The sequence below is a fragment of the Phyllobates terribilis genome, unplaced genomic scaffold (assembly GCF_046119375.1).
Source record: "Phyllobates terribilis strain yellow unplaced genomic scaffold, ASM4611937v1 Scaffold_1__5_contigs__length_1240528914, whole genome shotgun sequence".
In the NCBI taxonomy this organism is placed as follows: domain Eukaryota; kingdom Metazoa; phylum Chordata; class Amphibia; order Anura; family Dendrobatidae; genus Phyllobates; species Phyllobates terribilis.
In genome coordinates this window covers 1,229,588,016-1,229,605,354 of record NW_027362761.1, presented here as the reverse complement: position 1 = coordinate 1,229,605,354, position 17,339 = coordinate 1,229,588,016, and the positions used below count along the sequence as shown (strand labels likewise).

The window sequence follows — 17,339 nt, the reverse complement described above, 5'->3', positions numbered from 1 at the left end:
ATGTTTAAGAAGTTCATAGAAAAGGAAGGTAGAGACTGTGTCTGTGTCCTCCCATATTTGTTATTCTCCATCAGGGAGGTTCCACAAGCTTCTACTGCAGTCTCTCCATTTGAACTCCTGTATGGCCAACATCTGCGGGGTCTCCTTGATATAGCAAAAGAAACCTGGGAAGCCGAGGTCTTGACCCGCAGCATCATCGAACACGTCACCCAGATGAAGGAGGTGGTTGCGAAGGTACTGCCCATCATAAAGGAACATCTCATTCAAGCACAAGAAACTCAATCCCAGGTCAACAACCAATCCAGAGTGAGGCAGTTCAGCCCCGGGGACCGGGTCCTCATGCTTATTCCCACGGTAGAGACTAAGTTTTTAGCCAACTGGCAAGGCGCCTATGAGGTGGTAGAGAAGCTGGGTGAAAGCACAAACAGGGGCGAAACGGCCGTCGTCCGGCAGGTGGACCTCAAACTCCCTTGCTGGCTGTTTTCAATATGAAGCAATATAGACGATTGTTTTACATACCGGTGAGTGCTGTCTATCTTCTCCTTTTGCAGCCATATTGGACTGTTGTTTTATGTGGGAGAGGTGTAAGCTCTGCAGGCTGGAGAGCGTTTAAGTGCAGCGGCGCCATATGTTTCATATTATGGACTATATATTGGATTAATCAGGCAGCAGAGGTAAGGATTGACTGGAGGGGTCTGAGAGAGTAAGCCGGGAGGCCACAGAGGACGATGTTGCAGTAGTCAAGGGAGCAGATGATAAGGGCATAACACTTTAGTAGATTCAGGGTGGAGGAGGGGACTAATTCTAGAAATATTTTAACTCGGAGGCGGCAGGAGGTGGTAAGTTCTTGAATGTGCATTTTGAAAGACAAGGCAGAGTCAAGTGTTATCCAAGGCAGCAGACTAGCAGTTCAGGGGGCAGAGTGATGTCCTTTACAGTATATGGATAGGTAGGTCGGGTAGGGAACTGATTGAGATGGAGGAAAGGTGATGAGTTCAGGTTTGTCCACATTGAGCTGTAGAAAGCGTGATGAGAAGAAGGAGGATATGGCTGCTACACACTCTGGGATTCTGGACAGCAGAGACGTGACATCTGCGCCAGAGAGGTAGATCTGAGTGTCATCAGCCTATAGGTGGTAATGGAAGTGATGGAACTTTATGAATTGTCCCAAGCCAAGGATAAAGGTGGAGAAGGGTAGGGGGTCCCAGGACAGAGCCTTGAGGGACACCGGCAGAGAGAGGGCGGAATGAGGAGGTAGTGTGGGAGTGAGAGATGCTAAATGTGAGGTTAGTGAGGTATGAGGAGATCAAGGAGAGGGAAGAATCTGTGATGCCGAGGGAAAAGAGGATCTCTAGTAGGAGGAAGTGGTTGTCTGCTTCGAAGGCAAAGGACAAGTCTAGGAGGAGGAGCAGAGTAATGTAGCAGGCAGAGGACAGGTCTAGGAGGAGGAGCACAGAGTAATGTAGAAGGCAGAGGACAGGTCTAGGAGGAGGAGCACAGAGTAATGTAGAAGGCAGAGGACAGGTCTAGGAGGAGGAGCACAGAGTAATGTAGAAGGCAGAGGACAGGTCTAGGAGGAGGAGCACAGAGTAATGTAGAAGGCAGAGGACAGGACTAGGAGGAGTACAGAGTAATGTAGAAGGCAGAGGACAGGACTAGGAGGAGTACAGAGTAATGTAGAAGGCAGAGGACAGGACTAGGAGGAGGAGCACAGAGTAATGTAGAAGGCAGAGGACAGGACTAGGAGGAGGAGCACAGAGTAATGTAGAAGGCAGATGACAGGACTAGGAGGAACACAAAGTAATGTAGAAGGCAGAGGACAGGTCTAGGAGGAGCACAGAGTAATGTAGAAGGCAGAGGACAGGTCTAGGAGGAGCACAGAAAAATTTAGAAGGCAGAGGACAGGTCTAGGAGAAACACAGAGTAATGTAGAAGGCAGAGGACAGATCTAGGAGGAGCACAGAGAAATGTAGAAGGCAGAGGACGGGTCTAGGAGGAGGAGCACAGAGTAATGTAGAAGGCAGAGGACAGGTCTAGGAGGGGGAGAACAGAGTAATGTAGAAGGCAGAGGACGGGTCTAGGAGGAGGAGCACAGAGTAATGTAGAAGGCTGAGGACAGGACTAGGAGGAGGAGCACAGAGTAATGTAGAAGGCAGAGGACAGGTCTAGGATGAGCACAGAGTAATGTAGAAGGCAATGGACAGGTCAAGGAGGAGCACAGAGTAATGTAGAAGGCAGAGGACAGGACTAGGAGGAGGAGCACAGAGTAATGTAGAAGTCAGAGGACAGGTCTAGGAGGAGGAGCACAGTAATGCAGAAGGCAGAGGACAGGTCTAGGAGGAGGAGCACAGAAAAATTTAGAAGGCAGAGGACAGGTCTAGGAGAAACACAGAGTAATGTAGAAGGCAGAGGACAGATCTAGGAGGAGCACAGAGAAATGTAGAAGGCAGAGGACGGGTCTAGGAGGAGGAGCACAGAGTAATGTAGAAGGCAGAGGACAGGTCTAGGAGGGGGAGAACAGAGTAATGTAGAAGGCAGAGGACGGGTCTAGGAGGAGGAGCACAGAGTAATGTAGAAGGCTGAGGACAGGACTAGGAGGAGGAGCACAGAGTAATGTAGAAGGCAGAGGACAGGTCTAGGATGAGCACAGAGTAATGTAGAAGGCAATGGACAGGTCAAGGAGGAGCACAGAGTAATGTAGAAGGCAGAGGACAGGACTAGGAGGAGGAGCACAGAGTAATGTAGAAGTCAGAGGACAGGTCTAGGAGGAGGAGCACAGTAATGCAGAAGGCAGAGGACAGGTCTAGGAGGTGGAGCGCAGAGTAATGTAGAAGGCAGAGGAGAGGTCTAGGAGGAGCACAGAATAATGTAGAAGGCAGAGGACAGGTCTAGGAGGAGGAGCACAGAGTAATGTAGAAGGCAGAGGACAGGTCTAGGAGGAGGAGCAAAGAGTAATGTAGAAGGCAGAGGACAGGTCTAGGAGGAGCACAGAGTAATGTAGAAGGCAGAGGACAGGTCTAGGAGGAGGAGCACAGAGTAATGTAGAAGGCAGAGGACAGGTCTAGGATGAGCACAGAGTAATGTAGAAGGCAGAGGACAGGTCTAGGAGGAGCACATAGTAATGTAGAAGGCAGGGGACAAGTCTAGGAGGAGCACAGAGTAATGTAGAAGGCAGAGGACAGGTCTAGGAGGAGCACAGAGTAATGTAGAAGGCAATAGACAGGACTAGGAGGAGCGCAGAGTAATGTAGAATGCAGAGAACAGATCTAGGAGGAGAAGCACAGAGTAATGTAGAAGGCAGAGGATGGGTCTAGGAGGAGGAGCACAGAGTACAAGAGAAGGCAATAGACTGGACTAGGAGGAGCGCAGTGTAATGTAGAAGGCAATGGACAGGACTAGGAGGAGCGCAGAGTAATGTAGAAGGCAGAGGACGGTTCTAGGAGGAGGAGCACAGAGTAATGTAGAAGGCAGAGGACAGGACTAGGAGGACGAGCACAGAGTAATGTAGAAGGAAGAGGACAGGTCTAGGAGGAGCACAGAGTAATGTAGAAGGCAATGGACAGGTCTAGGAGGAGCACAGAGTAATGTAGAAGGCAGAGGACAGGTCTAGGAGGAGGAGCACAGGGTAATGTAAAAGGGAGAGGACAGGACTAGGAGGAGCACAGGGTAATGTAGAAGGCAGAGGATGGGTCTAGGAGGAGGAGCACAGAGTAATGTAGAAGGCAGAGGACGGGTCTAGGAGGAGGAGCACAGAGTAATGTAGAAGGCAGAGGACAGGACTAGGAGGAGGAGCACAGTAATGTAGAAGGCAGAGGACAGGACTAGGAGGAGGAGCACAGAGTAATGTAGAAGGCAGAGGACAGGTCTAGGAGGAGGAGCACAGAGTAATGTACAAGGCAGAGGACAGGTCTAGCAAGAGGAGCACAGAGTAATGTAGAAGGCAGAGGCCAGGTCTAGGAGGAGGAGCACAGAGTAATGTAGAAGGCAGAGGACAGGTCTAGGAGGAGAAGCACAGGGTAATGTAGAAGGCAGAGGACAGGACTAGGAGGAGGAGCACAGAGTAATGTAGAAGGCAGAGGACAGGTCTAGGAGGAGCACAGAGTAATGAAGAAGGCAGAGGACAGGTCTAGGAGGAGCACAAAGTAATGTAGAAGGCAATGGACAGGACTAGGAGGAGCACAGAGTAATGTAGAAGGCAGAGGACAGGTCTAGGAGGAGGAGCACAGAGTAATGTAGAAGGCAGAGGACAGGTCTAGGAGGAGCACAGAGTAATGTAGAAGGCAGAAGACGGGTCTAGGAGGAGTACAGGGTAATGTAGAAGGCATTCTAGGAGGAGGAGCACAGAGTAATGTAGAAATCAGAGGACTGGTCTAGGAGGAGGAGCACAGAGTAATGTAGAAGGCAGAGGACAGGTCTAGGAGGGGAGCACAGTGTAATGTAGGAGGCAGAGGACAGGTCTAGGAGGAGGAGCACAGAGTAATGTAGAAGGCAGAGGACAGGTCTAGGAGGGGGAGCACAGAGTAATGTAGAAGGCAGAGGACGGGTCTAGGAGGAGGAGCACAGAGTAATGTAGAAGGCTGAGGACAGGACTAGGAGGAGGAGCACAGAGTAATGTAGAAGGCAGAGGACAGGTCTAGGATGAGCACAGTGTAATGTAGGAGGCAGAGGACAGGTCTAGGAGGAGGAGCACAGAGTAATGTAGAAGGCAGAGGACAGGTCTAGGAGGGGGAGCACAGAGTAATGTAGAAGGCAGAGGACGGGTCTAGGAGGAGGAGCACAGAGTAATGTAGAAGTCAGAGGACAGGTCTAGGAGGAGGAGCACAGAGTAATGCAGAAGGCAGAGGACAGGTCTAGGAGGTGGAGCGCAGAGTAATGTAGAAGGCAGAGGACAGGTCTAGGAGGAGGAGCACAGAGTAATGTAGAAGGCAGAGGACAGGTCTAGGAGGAGGAGCAAAGAGTAATGTAGAAGGCAGAGGACAGGACTAGGAGGAGGAGCACAGGGTAATGTAGAATGCAGAGGACAGGTCTAGGAGGAGGAGCACAGAGCAATGTAGAAGGCAATGGACAGGTCTAGGAGGAGCACAGAGTAATGTAGAAGGCAGAGGACAGGTCTAGGAGGAGCACAGAGTAATGTAGAAGGCAATGGACAGGACTAGGAGGGGCACAGAGTAATGTAGAAGGCAGAGGACGGGTCTAGGAGGAGCACAGAGTAATGTAGAAGGCAGAGGACAGGTCTAGGAGGAGCACAGAGTAATGTAGAAGGTAGACGATGGTCTAGGTGGAGGAGCACAGGGTAATGTAGAAGGCAGAGAGAGGTCTAGGAGGAGGAGCACAGAGTAATATAGAAGGCAGAGGACAGGTCTAGGAGGAGGAGCACAGAGTAATGTAGAAGGCAGAGGAATGGTCTAGGAGGAGGAGCACAGAGTAATGTAGAAGGCAGAGAGAGGTCTAGGAGGAGGAGCACAGAGTAATGTAGAAGGCAGAGGACAGGTCTAGGAGGAGGAGCACAGAGTAATGTAGAAGGCAGAGGACGGATCTAGGAGGAGGAGCATAGAGTAATGTAGAAGGCAATAGACAGGACTAGGAGGAGCGCAGAGTAATGTAGAAGGCAGAGAACATCTAGGAGGAGAAGCACAGAGTAATGTAGAAGGCAGAGGATGGGTCTAGGAGGAGGAGCACAGAGTACAAGAGAAGGCAATAGACTGGACTAGGAGGAGTGCAGTGTAATGTAGAAGGCAATGGACAGGACTAGGAGGAGCGCAGAGTAATGTAGAAGGCAGAGGACGGTTCTAGGAGGAGGAGCACAGAGTAATGTAGAAGGCAGAGGACAGGACTAGGAGGACGAGCACAGAGTAATGTAGAAGGAAGAGGACAGGTCTAGGAGGAGCACAGAGTAATGTAGAAGGCAATGGACAGGTCTAGGAGGAGCACAGAGTAATGTAGAAGGCAGAAGACAGGTCTAGGAGGAGGAGCACAGGGTAATGGAGAAGGGAGAGGACAGGACTAGGAGGAGCACAGGGTAATGTAGAAGGCAGAGGATGGGTCTAGGAGGAGCACAAAGTAATGTAGAAGGCAGAGGACAGGTCTAGGGGGAGCACAGAGTAATGTAGAAGGCAGAGGACAGGTCTAGGAGGAGCACAGAAAAATGTAGAAGGCAGAGGACAGGTCTAGGAGGAGGAGCACAGAGAAATGTAGAAGGCAGATGACAGGACTAGGAGGAACACAAAGTAATGTAGAAGGCAGAGGACAGGTCTAGGAGGAGCACAGAGTAATGTAGAAGGCAGAGGACAGGTCTAGGAGGAGCACAGAAAAATTTAGAAGGCAGAGGACAGGTCTAGGAGAAACACAGAGTAATGTAGAAGGCAGAGGACAGATCTAGGAGGAGCACAGAGAAATGTAGAAGGCAGAGGACGGGTCTAGGAGGAGGAGCACAGAGTAATGTAGAAGGCAGAGGACAGGTCTAGGAGGGGGAGAACAGAGTAATGTAGAAGGCAGAGGACGGGTCTAGGAGGAGGAGCACAGAGTAATGTAGAAGGCTGAGGACAGGACTAGGAGGAGGAGCACAGAGTAATGTAGAAGGCAGAGGACAGGTCTAGGATGAGCACAGAGTAATGTAGAAGGCAATGGACAGGTCAAGGAGGAGCACAGAGTAATGTAGAAGGCAGAGGACAGGACTAGGAGGAGGAGCACAGAGTAATGTAGAAGTCAGAGGACAGGTCTAGGAGGAGGAGCACAGTAATGCAGAAGGCAGAGGACAGGTCTAGGAGGTGGAGCGCAGAGTAATGTAGAAGGCAGAGGAGAGGTCTAGGAGGAGCACAGAATAATGTAGAAGGCAGAGGACAGGTCTAGGAGGAGGAGCACAGAGTAATGTAGAAGGCAGAGGACAGGTCTAGGAGGAGGAGCAAAGAGTAATGTAGAAGGCAGAGGACAGGTCTAGGAGGAGCACAGAGTAATGTAGAAGGCAGAGGACAGGTCTAGGAGGAGGAGCACAGAGTAATGTAGAAGGCAGAGGACAGGTCTAGGATGAGCACAGAGTAATGTAGAAGGCAGAGGACAGGTCTAGGAGGAGCACATAGTAATGTAGAAGGCAGGGGACAAGTCTAGGAGGAGCACAGAGTAATGTAGAAGGCAGAGGACAGGTCTAGGAGGAGCACAGAGTAATGTAGAAGGCAATAGACAGGACTAGGAGGAGCGCAGAGTAATGTAGAATGCAGAGAACAGATCTAGGAGGAGAAGCACAGAGTAATGTAGAAGGCAGAGGATGGGTCTAGGAGGAGGAGCACAGAGTACAAGAGAAGGCAATAGACTGGACTAGGAGGAGCGCAGTGTAATGTAGAAGGCAATGGACAGGACTAGGAGGAGCGCAGAGTAATGTAGAAGGCAGAGGACGGTTCTAGGAGGAGGAGCACAGAGTAATGTAGAAGGCAGAGGACAGGACTAGGAGGACGAGCACAGAGTAATGTAGAAGGAAGAGGACAGGTCTAGGAGGAGCACAGAGTAATGTAGAAGGCAATGGACAGGTCTAGGAGGAGCACAGAGTAATGTAGAAGGCAGAGGACAGGTCTAGGAGGAGGAGCACAGGGTAATGTAGAAGGGAGAGGACAGGACTAGGAGGAGCACAGGGTAATGTAGAAGGCAGAGGATGGGTCTAGGAGGAGGAGCACAGAGTAATGTAGAAGGCAGAGGACGGGTCTAGGAGGAGGAGCACAGAGTAATGTAGAAGGCAGAGGACAGGACTAGGAGGAGGAGCACAGTAATGTAGAAGGCAGAGGACAGGACTAGGAGGAGGAGCACAGAGTAATGTAGAAGGCAGAGGACAGGTCTAGGAGGAGGAGCACAGAGTAATGTACAAGGCAGAGGACAGGTCTAGCAAGAGGAGCACAGAGTAATGTAGAAGGCAGAGGCCAGGTCTAGGAGGAGGAGCACAGAGTAATGTAGAAGGCAGAGGACAGGTCTAGGAGGAGAAGCACAGGGTAATGTAGAAGGCAGAGGACAGGACTAGGAGGAGGAGCACAGAGTAATGCAGAAGGCAGAGGACAGGTCTAGGAGGAGCACAGAGTAATGAAGAAGGCAGAGGACAGGTCTAGGAGGAGCACAAAGTAATGTAGAAGGCAATGGACAGGACTAGGAGGAGCACAGAGTAATGTAGAAGGCAGAGGACAGGTCTAGGAGGAGGAGCACAGAGTAATGTAGAAGGCAGAGGACAGGTCTAGGAGGAGCACAGAGTAATGTAGAAGGCAGAAGACGGGTCTAGGAGGAGTACAGGGTAATGTAGAAGGCATTCTAGGAGGAGGAGCACAGAGTAATGTAGAAATCAGAGGACTGGTCTAGGAGGAGGAGCACAGAGTAATGTAGAAGGCAGAGGACAGGTCTAGGAGGGGGAGCACAGTGTAATGTAGGAGGCAGAGGACAGGTCTAGGAGGAGGAGCACAGAGTAATGTAGAAGGCAGAGGACAGGTCTAGGAGGGGGAGCACAGAGTAATGTAGAAGGCAGAGGACGGGTCTAGGAGGAGGAGCACAGAGTAATGTAGAAGGCTGAGGATAGGACTAGGAGGAGGAGCACAGAGTAATGTAGAAGGCAGAGGACAGGTCTAGGATGAGCACAGTGTAATGTAGGAGGCAGAGGACAGGTCTAGGAGGAGGAGCACAGAGTAATGTAGAAGGCAGAGGACAGGTCTAGGAGGGGGAGCACAGAGTAATGTAGAAGGCAGAGGACGGGTCTAGGAGGAGGAGCACAGAGTAATGTAGAAGTCAGAGGACAGGTCTAGGAGGAGGAGCACAGAGTAATGCAGAAGGCAGAGGACAGGTCTAGGAGGTGGAGCGCAGAGTAATGTAGAAGGCAGAGGACAGGTCTAGGAGGAGGAGCACAGAGTAATGTAGAAGGCAGAGGACAGGTCTAGGAGGAGGAGCAAAGAGTAATGTAGAAGGCAGAGGACAGGACTAGGAGGAGGAGCACAGGGTAATGTAGAATGCAGAGGACAGGTCTAGGAGGAGGAGCACAGAGCAATGTAGAAGGCAATGGACAGGTCTAGGAGGAGCACAGAGTAATGTAGAAGGCAGAGGACAGGTCTAGGAGGAGCACAGAGTAATGTAGAAGGCAATGGACAGGACTAGGAGGGGCACAGAGTAATGTAGAAGGCAGAGGACGGGTCTAGGAGGAGCACAGAGTAATGTAGAAGGCAGAGGACAGGTCTAGGAGGAGCACAGAGTAATGTAGAAGGTAGACGATGGTCTAGGTGGAGGAGCACAGGGTAATGTAGAAGGCAGAGAGAGGTCTAGGAGGAGGAGCACAGAGTAATATAGAAGGCAGAGGACAGGTCTAGGAGGAGGAGCACAGAGTAATGTAGAAGGCAGAGGAATGGTCTAGGAGGAGGAGCACAGAGTAATGTAGAAGGCAGAGAGAGGTCTAGGAGGAGGAGCACAGAGTAATGTAGAAGGCAGAGGACAGGTCTAGGAGGAGGAGCACAGAGTAATGTAGAAGGCAGAGGACGGATCTAGGAGGAGGAGCATAGAGTAATGTAGAAGGCAATAGACAGGACTAGGAGGAGCGCAGAGTAATGTAGAAGGCAGAGAACAGATCTAGGAGGAGAAGCACAGAGTAATGTAGAAGGCAGAGGATGGGTCTAGGAGGAGGAGCACAGAGTACAAGAGAAGGCAATAGACTGGACTAGGAGGAGCGCAGTGTAATGTAGAAGGCAATGGACAGGACTAGGAGGAGCGCAGAGTAATGTAGAAGGCAGAGGACGGTTCTAGGAGGAGGAGCACAGAGTAATGTAGAAGGCAGAGGACAGGACTAGGAGGACGAGCACAGAGTAATGTAGAAGGAAGAGGACAGGTCTAGGAGGAGCACGGAGTAATGTAGAAGGCAATGGACAGGTCTAGGAGGAGCACAGAGTAATGTAGAAGGCAGAAGACAGGTCTAGGAGGAGGAGCACAGGGTAATGTAGAAGGGAGAGGACAGGACTAGGAGGAGCACAGGGTAATGTAGAAGGCAGAGGATGGGTCTAGGAGGAGAAGCACAGAGTAATGTAGAAGGCAGAGGACGGGTCTAGGAGGAGGAGCACAGAGTAATGTAGAAGGCAGAGGACAGGACTAGCAGGAGGAGCACAGTAATGTAGAAGGCAGAGGACAGGACTAGGAGGAGGAGCACAGAGTAATGTAGAAGGCAGAGGACAGGTCTAGGAGGAGGAGCACAGAGTAATGTACAAGGCAGAGGACAGGTCTAGCAAGAAGAGCACAGAGTAATGTAGAAGGCAGAGGACAGGTCTAGGAGGAGGAGCACAGAGTAATGTAGAAGGCAGAGGACAGGTCTAGGAGGAGAAGCACAGGGTAATGTAGAAGGCAGAGGACAGGACTAGGAGGAGGAGCACAGAGTAATGTAGAAGGCAGAGGACAGGTCTAGGAGGAGCACAGAGTAATGAAGAAGGCAGAGGACAGGTCTAGGAGGAGCACAAAGTAATGTAGAAGGCAATGGACAGGACTAGGAGGAGCACAGAGTAATGTAGAAGGCAGAGGACGGGTCTAGGAGGAGGAGCACAGGGTAATGTAGAAGGCAGAGGACAGGACTAGGAGGAGCACAGAGTAATGTAGAAGGCAGAGGACAGGTCTAGGAGGAGGAGCACAGAGTAATGTAGAAGGCAGAGGACAGGTCTAGGAGGAGGAGCACAGAGTAATGTAGAAGGCAGAGGACAGGACTAGGAGGAGCACAGAGTAATGTAGAAGGCAGAGGACAGGTCTAGGAGGAGGAGCACAGAGTAATGTAGAAGGCAGAGGACAGGTCTAGGAGGAGGAGCACAGGGTAATGTAGAAGGCAGAGGACAGGTCTAGGAGGAGCACAGAGTAATGTAGAAGGCAGAGAACAGGTCTAGGAGGAGGAGCACAGAGTAATGTCGAAGTCAGAGGACGAGTCTAGGAGGAGGAGCACAGAGTAATGTAGAAAGCAGAGGACAGGTCTAGGAGGAGGAGCACAGAGTAATGAAGAAGGCAGAGGACAGGTCTAGGAGGAGGAGCACAGAGTAATGTAGAAGGGAGAGGACAGGTCTAGGAGGAGGAGCACAGAGTAATGTAGAAGGCAGAGGACAGGTCTAGGAGGAGGAGCACAGAGTAATGTAGAAGGCAGAGGACAGGTCTATGAGGAGCACAGAGTAATGTAGAAGGCAGAGGACGGGTCTAGGAGGAGTACAGGTAATGTAGAAGGCATTCTAGGAGGAGGAGCACAGAGTAATGTAGAAATCAGAGGACTGGTCTAGGAGGAGGAGCACAGAGTAATGTAGAAGGCAGAGGACAGGTCTAGGAGGGGGAGCACAGTGCAATGTAGAAGGCAGAGGACAGGTCTAGGAGGAGGAGCACAGAATAATGTAGAAGGCAGAGGACAGGTCTAGGAGGGGGAGCACAGAGTAATGTAGAAGGCAGAGGACGGGTCTAGGAGGAGGAGCACAGAGTAATGTAGAAGGCTGAGGACAGGACTAGGAGGAGGAGCACAGAGTAATGTAGAAGGCAGAGGACAGGTCTAGGATGAGCACAGAGTAATGAAGAAGGCAATGGACAGGTCTAGGAGGAGCACAGAGTAATGTAGAAGGCAGAGGACAGGACTAGGAGGAGGAGCACAGAGTAATGTAGAAGTCAGTGGACAGGTCTAGGAGGAGGAGCACAGAGTAATGCAGAAGACAGAGGACAGGTCTAGGAGGGGGAGCGCAGAGTAATGTAGAAGGCAGAGGAGAGGTCTAGGAGGAGCACAGAATAATGTAGAAGGCAGAGGACAGGTCTAGGAGGAGGAGCACAGAGTAATGTCGAAGGCAGAGGACAGGTCTAGGAGGAGGAGCAAAGAGTAATGTAGAAGGCAGAGGACAGGACTAGGAGGAGGAGCACAGGGTAATGTAGAAGGCAGAGGACAGGTCTAATAGGAGGAGCACAGAGTAATGTAGAAGGCAATGGACAGGTCTAGGAGGAGCACAGAGTAATGTAGAAGGCAGACGACAGGTCTAGGAGGAGCACAGAGTAATGTAGAAGGCAATGGACAGGTCTAGGAGGAGCACAGAGTAACGTAGAAGGCAGAGGACAGGTCTAGGAGGAGCACAGAGTAATGTAGAAGGCAATGGACAGGACTAGGAGGGGCACAGAGTAATGTAGAAGGCTGAGGACAGGTCTAGGAGGAGGAGCACAGAGTAATTAAGAAGGCAGAGGACAGGTCTAGGAGGAGGAGCACAGAGTAATGTAGAAGGGAGAGGACAGGTCTAGGAGGAGGAGCACAGAGTAATGTAGAAGGCAGAGGACAGGTCTAGGAGGAGGAGCACAGAGTAATGTAGAAGGCAGAGGACAGGTCTAGGAGGAGCACAGAGTAATGTAGAAGGCAGAGGACGGGTCTAGGAGGAGTACAGGGTAATGTAGAAGGCATTCTAGGAGGAGGAGCACAGAGTAATGTAGAAAGCAGAGGACTGGTCTAGGAGGAGGAGCACAGAGTAATGTAGAAGGCAGAGGACAGGTCTAGGAGGGGGAGCACAGTGTAATGTAGAAGGCAGAGGATAGGTCTAGGAGGAGGAGCACAGAGTAATGTAGAAGGCAGAGGACAGGTCTAGGAGGAGGAGCACAGAGTCATGTAGAAGGCAGAGGACAGGTCTAGGATGAGCACAGAGTAATGTAGAAGGCAATGGACAGGTCTAGGAGGAGCACTGAGAAATGTAGAAGGCAGAGGACAGGACTAGGAGGAGGAGCACAGAGTAATGTAGAAGTCAGAGGACAGGTCTAGGAGGAGGAGCACAGAGTAATGCAGAAGGCAGAGGACAGGTCTAGGAGGGGGAGCGCAGAGTAATGTAGAAGACAGAGGAGAGGTCTAGGAGGAGCACAGAATAATGTAGAAGGCAGAGGACAGGTCTAGGAGGAGGAGCACAGAGTAATGTAGAAGGCAGAGGACAGGTCTAGGAGGAGGAGCAAAGACTAATGTAGAAGGCAGAGGACAGGACTAGGAGGAGGAGCACAGGGTAATGTAGAAGGCAGAGGACAGGTCTAGGAGGAGGAGCACAGAGTAATGTAGAAGGCAATGGACAGGTCTAGGAGGAGCACAGAGTAATGTAGAAGGCAGAGGACAGGTCTAGGAGGAGCACAGAGTAATGTAGAAGGCAATGGACAGGTCTAGGAGGAGCACAGAGTAATGTAGAAGGCAGAGGACAGGTCTAGGAGGAGCACAGAGTAATGTAGAAGGCAATGGACAGGACTAGGAGGGGCACAGAGTAATGTAGAAGGCAGAGGACGGGTCTAGGAGGAGCACAGAGTAATGTAGAAGGCAGAGGACAGGTCTAGGAGGAGCACAGAGTAATGTAGAAGGTAGACGATGTTCTAGGTGGAGGAGCACAGGGTAATGTAGAAGGCAGAGAGAGGTCTAGGAGGAGGAGCACAGAGTAATGTAGAAGGCAGAGGACAGGTCTAGGAGGAGGAGCACAGAGTAATGTAGAAGGCAGAGGACAGGTCTAGGAGGAGGAGCACAGAGTAATGTAGGGGGCAGAGGACGGGTCTAGGAGGAGGAGCACAGAGTAATGTAGAAGGCAGAGGACGGGTCTAGGAGGAGGAGCACAGAGTAATGTAGAAGGCAATAGACAGGACTAGGAGGAGCGCAGAGTAATGTAGAATGCAGAGAACAGGTCTAGGAGGAGAAGCACAGAGTAATGTAGAAGGCAGAGGATGGGTCTAGGAGGAGGAGCACAGAGTACAATAGAAGGCAATAGACTGGACTAGGAGGAGCGCAGTGTAATGTAGAAGGCAATGGACAGGACTAGGAGGAGCGCAGAGTAATGTAGAAGGCAGAGGACGGTTCTAGGAGGAGGAGCACAGAGTAATGTAGAAGGCAGAGGACAGGTATAGTAGGAGGAGCAGAGTAATGTACAAGGCAGAGGACAGGACTAGGAGGAGGAGCACAGAGTAATGTAGAAGGCAGAGGACAGGTCTAGGAGGAGCACAGAGTAATGTAGAAGGCAGAGGACAGGTCTAGGAGGAGGAGCACAGAGTAATGTAGAAGGCAGAGGACGGTTCTAGGAGGAGGAGCACAGAGTAATGTAGAAGGCAGAGGACAGGTATAGTAGGAGGAGCAGAGTAATGTAGAAGGCAGAGGACAGGACTAGGAGGAGGAGCACAGAGTAATGTAGAAGGCAGAGGACAGGTCTAGGAGGAGCACAGAGTAATGTAGAAGGCAATGGACAGGTCTAGGAGGAGCACAGAGTAATGTAGTAGGCAGAGGACGGGTCTAGGAGGAGTACAGGGTAATGTAGAAGGCAGAGGACAGGACTAGGAGGAGCACAGAGTAATGTAGAAGGCAGAGGATGGGTCTAGGAGGAGTATAGGGTAATGTAGAAGGCAGAGGACAGGTGTAGGAGGAGGAGCACAGAGGAATGTAGAAGGAAGAGGACAGGTCTAGGAGGAGGAGCACAGAGTAATGTAGAAGGCAGAGGACAGGTCTAGGAGGAGGAGCACAGAGTAATGTAGAAGGCAGAGGACAGGTCTAGGGGGAGTACAGGGTAATGTAGAAGGCATTCTAGGAGGAGGAGCACAGAGTAATGTAGAAAGCAGAGGACTGGTCAAGGAGGAGGAGCACAGAGTAATGTAGAAGGCAGAGGACAGGTCTAGGAGGGGGAGCACAGTGTAATGTAGAAGGCAGAGGACAGGTCTAGGAGGGGGAGCACAGAGTAATGTAGAAGGCAGAGGACGGGTCTAGGAGGAGGAGCACAGAGTAATGTAGAAGGCTGAGGACAGGACTAGGAGGAGGAGCACAGAGTAATGTAGAAGGCAGAGGACAGGTCTAGGATGAGCACAGAGTAATGTAGAAGGCAATGGACAGGTCTAGGAGGAGCACAGAGTAATGTAGAAGGCAGAGGACAGGACTAGGAGGAGGAGCACAGAGTAATGTAGAAGTCAGAGAACAGGTCTAGGAGGAGGAGCACAGAGTAATGCAGAAGACAGAGGACAGGTCTAGGAGGGGGAGCGCAGAGTAATGTAGAAGGCAGAGGAGAGGTCTAGGAGGAGTACAGAATAATGTAGAAGGCAGAGGACAGGTCTAGGAGGAGGAGCACAGAGTAATGTAGAAGGCAGAGGACAGGTCTAGGAGGAGGAGCAAAGAGTAATGTAGAAGGCAGAGGACAGGACTAGGAGGAGGAGCACAGGGTAATGTAGAAGGCAGAGGACAGGTCTAGGAGGAGGAGCACAGAGTAATGTAGAAGGCAATGGACAGGTCTAGGAGGAGCACAGAGCAATGTAGAAGGCAGAGGACAGGTTTAGGAGGAGCACAGAGTAATGTAGAAGACAATGGACAGGTCTAGGAGGAGCACAGAGTAACGTAGAAGGCAGAGGACAGGTCTAGGAGGTGGAGCGCAGAGTAATGTAGAAGGCAGAGGAGAGGTCTAGGAGGAGCACAGAATAATGTAGAAGGCAGAGGACAGGTCTAGGAGAAGGAGCACAGAGTAATGTAGAAGGCAGAGGACAGGTCTAGGAGGAGGAGCAAAGAGTAATGTAGAAGGCAGAGGACAGGACTAGGAGGAGGAGCACAGGGTAATGTAGAAGGCAGAGGACAGGTCTAGGAGGAGGAGCACAGAGTAATGTAGAAGGCAATGGACAGGTCTAGGAGGAGCACAGAGTAATGTAGAAGGCAGAGGACAGGTCTAGGAGGAGCACAGAGTAATGTAGAAGGCAATGGACAGGACTAGGAGGGGCACAGAGTAATGTAGAAGGCAGAGGACGGGTCTAGGAGGAGCACAGAGTAATGTAAAAGGCAGAGGACAGGTCTAGGAGGAGCACAGAGTAATGTAGAAGGTAGACGATGGTCTAGGTGGAGGAGCACAGGGTAATGTAGAAGGCAGAGAGAGGTCTAGGAGGAGGAGCACAGAGTAATGTAGAAGGCAGAGGACAGGTCTAGGAGGAGGAGCACAGAGTAATGTAGAAGGCAGAGGACAGGTCTAGGAGGAGGAGCACAGAGTAATGTAGAAGGCAGAGGACAGGTCTAGGAGGAGGAGCACAGAGTAATGTAGAAGGCAGAGGACGGGTCTAGGAGGAGGAGCACAGAGTAATGTAGAAGGCAACAGACAGGACTAGGAGGAGCGCAGAGTAATGTAGAATGCAGAGAACAGATCTAGGAGGAGAAGCACAGAGTAATGTAGAAGGCAGAGGATGGGTCTAGGAGGAGGAGCACAGAGTACAAGAGAAGGCAATAGACTGGACTAGGAGGAGCGCAGTGTAATGTAGAAGGCAATGGACAGGACTAGGAGGAGCGCAGAGTAATGTAGAAGGCAGAGGACGGTTCTAGGAGGAGGAGCACAGAGTAATGTAGAAGGCAGAGGACAGGACTAGGAGGACGAGCACAGAGTAATGTAGAAGGAAGAGGACAGGTCTAGGAGGAGCACAGAGTAATGTAGAAGGCAATGGACAGGTCTAGGAGGAGCACAGAGTAATGTAGAAGGCAGAGGACAGGTCTAAGAGGAGGAGCACAGGGTAATGTAGAAGGGAGAGGACAGGACTAGGAGGAGCACAGGGTAATGTAGAAGGCAGAGGATGGGTCTAGGAGGAGGAGCACAGAGTAATGTAGAAGGCAGAGGACGGGTCTAGGAGGAGGAGCACAGAGTAATGTAGAAGGCAGAGGACAGGACTATTAGGAGGAGCACAGTAATGTAGAAGGCAGAGGACAGGACTAGGAGGAGGAGCACAGAGTAATGTAGAAGGCAGAGGACAGGTCTAGGAGGAGGAGCACAGAGTAATGTAGAAGGCAGAGGACAGGTCTAGCAAGAGGAGCACAGAGTAATGTAGAAGGCAGAGGACAGGTCTAGGAGGAGGAGCACAGAGTAATGTAGAAGGAAGAGGACAGGTCTAGGAGGAGAAGCACAGGGTAATGTAGAAGGCAGAGGACAGGACTAGGAGGAGGAGCACAGAGTAATGTAGAAGGCAGACGACAGGTCTAGGAGGAGCACAGAGTAATGAAGAAGGCAGAGGACAGGTCTAGGAGGAGCACAAAGTAATGTAGAAGGCAATGGACAGGACTAGGAGGAGCACAGAGTAATGTAGAAGGCAGAGGACAGGTCTAGGAGGAGGAACACAGAGTAATGTAGAAGGCAGAGGACAGGTCTAGGAGGAGCACAGAGTAATGTAGAAGGCAGAAGACGGGTCTAGGAGGAGTACAGGGTAATGTAGAAGGCATTCTAGGAGGAGGAGCACAGAGTAATGTAGAAATCAGAGGACTGGTCTAGGAGGAGGAGCACAGAGTAATGTAGAAGGCACAGGACAGGTCTAGGAGGGGGAGCACAGTGTAATGTAGAAGGCAGAGGACAGGTCTAGGAGGAGGAGCACAGAGTAATGTAGAAGGCAGAGGA

At 51.1% G+C, this 17,339-nt stretch overlaps 1 protein-coding gene across 1 annotated transcript in view; it reads right to left on the bottom strand.

The window, feature by feature from the left end:
* LOC141173496 (uncharacterized) overlaps positions 1 to 17,339 on the bottom strand; it is a 251,025-nt gene that overhangs the window by 221,458 nt on the left and 12,228 nt on the right. The gene's annotated exons all lie outside the window — the stretch shown is intronic.